Below are 2,664 nucleotides of genomic sequence, written 5' to 3' on the forward strand. Positions count from 1 at the left end.
AGAGAGATTGTAACAGGCTAAGATTAGCATTGGTAAAGAAACAGAAGACATCATATTAGCTAGAATGTTTGCACATTTTTGTGGCTTTGTAAAATGCTTTTGATTTGCTGTGATGGGGTGTTGGCTTCATAGTGTCTGTTATGATCATAAAGTGACCTTATTTGATGTTGGTATTCTGTGAGATTGTTTATGTTCAACAGAACACTCAACCATAGCTGGGAAAGCTAGGTCAGCTCCCTGCAATACCAAGGCATACCCGGTAGGGCCATACCTGCTTCTGGATGCCTAGGCTACTTTTTTTGTCACTGACAATGAATATAATTATCCCATAATCACAATTTATAACTCTTCTATTTGTAATTGTTTGCTGAACATTTGTAATACATATTAGTTTTATTATTTGAGGTAATGAGCTATAAAACTAGATGGCAGGTGTAGGGACAAGTGTTGTTGTTAAGTGCCATCGAGTCAGTTCTGACCCATAGCGATCCTGTATATGCTTTCCAAGGAGGGGCTGGTAAGCTTGAATCACCGACTTTGCAGTTCAAAATGACTTTGCAGACCAGTGCACTAGCCCACAGCACCACATCAGGACTCCCTAGGGACAACAGTCGTCATTTCATCATTTATAAAATGTATAAATGTATATACTGTAATATACTCTGTGGTAAAAGAGAAAAGCGGGAGGAGGAATAATCTTAGACTTCAGGGAACTTACAATTTCCTTGGGGAGAATTGGGAGGGTGGTGATGGTGAGTAATGGGGAATAGATGTGAAAAGTTCTTATCTATAAAATCGAGTGTCATGTACCCTAAGAGAGGCACAGTGTCCAATAGTGAGTTGGTTATCAGGCAAGCACTTAAGCTGCTATGCCACCAGAATTCCTACAGTGTCTACTAATTAAACTAAGGATGACTACATATGGCTAAATGGTTCTGAAATTGGAGTAAGACTAGTGCTGTGGCATTTGGGAACCACTTTAAGTCTTACATACAGTCACTAGAATTAGATTATATCTGTAATTCTGATAGATTTGAATGCCAAGGCCATCAGTGTAGGAATAGTATGGGGTGCAGGTTAAAGCCAGGTCCCCAACACCAGAGAGTCTGATTTAGTGAGTCTGGGATAGAATCCTGGACCAGAATTTTTAAAGCTCCTTAAGTGATTATTCTTTCAAATAGATTAGAAACCTGTAAATTATATTTTGTCTAATATTTTGTGACCTTGAAAGGGAACAGATTGGGCAGATATAATAGAAAGACACGGTATTTGAGTTATATTTTTTGTGAATAAAATATGTATTAAACATATACAAGTTAATGTATACATATTATAAAATATGTATAAGTGTTCAGGCACTTTAAGAAAATCCCCAAGTAGTGAATCAGCAATAATTTAGGTTCACTATGTAAGAATTTTCCTCACTAAAACAGATGAGATTAATACATTATGCCCATTGTTATGGGCCAGACCCCTATCATTTTTCTGTATATTTACACAAAGGAAGAGTACGGTAGAAGCCACTTGTCTGCTGCCCCCTCTTCACCTTTTAAAACATGAATCATAGGTATTCCTGATGTCTCCATTCAAAAAAGAAAAGAAAAAGAAAATTTATAAAGGATTATTCCATAGTCAGAGTAATTAAATTTTATCATGACTCATATTTTTCTCACATATTTTATTATAAAAATTTCAAGTGTACAGAAGTTGAAAATATTGTATAGTAAACATACTTGCACCTATCACCTACATTCTCCAATTACCATTTTGCTATATTTGCTTTATCAAGTATCTATGTAATCATCTACCAATCTGCTTTATTTTTTAAAACTGTACTTCAAAGCAAATTAGACATCACTGCACTAGATATACATTGACAGGGAACTGCCAGATATTCAACCCAGTGTCAGATGAGGATGTGGAATGAGGGACCATTGCTAACATCAGATTGATCTTGGCTGAGAGCAGAGCGTACCAGAAAGATGTTTACCTATGCTTTATTGACTATGAAAAGACTTTCAACTGGGTGGATCATGACAAGCTATGGACAACATTGAGAAGAATGGGTATTCCAGAGCACTTGACTGTGCTCATGAAGAACCCGTATATAGACCAAGAGGCAATTGTTAAAATGAAACAAGGAAATATCAAATAGTTTAAAATTAGGAAAGGTGTGTACCAGGGCTATATTCTCTCACTATACTTAATCTACATGTTGGGCAAATAATCCTAGAAGGTGGACTATATGAAGAAAAACATTACATCAGGATTGCAGGAAGACTCATTAACAACCTATAACATGCAGATGATAAAACTTGGTTTGCTGAAAGTGAAAAGGACTTAAAATACTTACTGATGAAGATTAAAGATCACATCCTTCAGTATGGACTGCACCTCAATATAAAGAAAGCAAAAATCCTTACTATGGTACCAATAAATAACATCATGATAAATGGAGAAAAGATTGAAGTTGTCAAAGACTTCATTTTGCTTGGAGCCACAATCAACACTCATAGAAACTGCAGTCAGAAATCATACGACACATTGCATTACGTATATCTGCTACACAAGTCTCTTTAAAGTGTTCAAGTGTAAACATAATAGTTTGAGGACTAAAGTGTGCCTGACCCAAGCCATGGTATTTTCAATACTCTCATATGCATG

The sequence above is a fragment of the Chrysochloris asiatica genome, unplaced genomic scaffold (assembly GCF_000296735.1).
Source record: "Chrysochloris asiatica unplaced genomic scaffold, ChrAsi1.0 scaffold00189, whole genome shotgun sequence".
NCBI classification, from domain to species: domain Eukaryota; kingdom Metazoa; phylum Chordata; class Mammalia; order Afrosoricida; family Chrysochloridae; genus Chrysochloris; species Chrysochloris asiatica.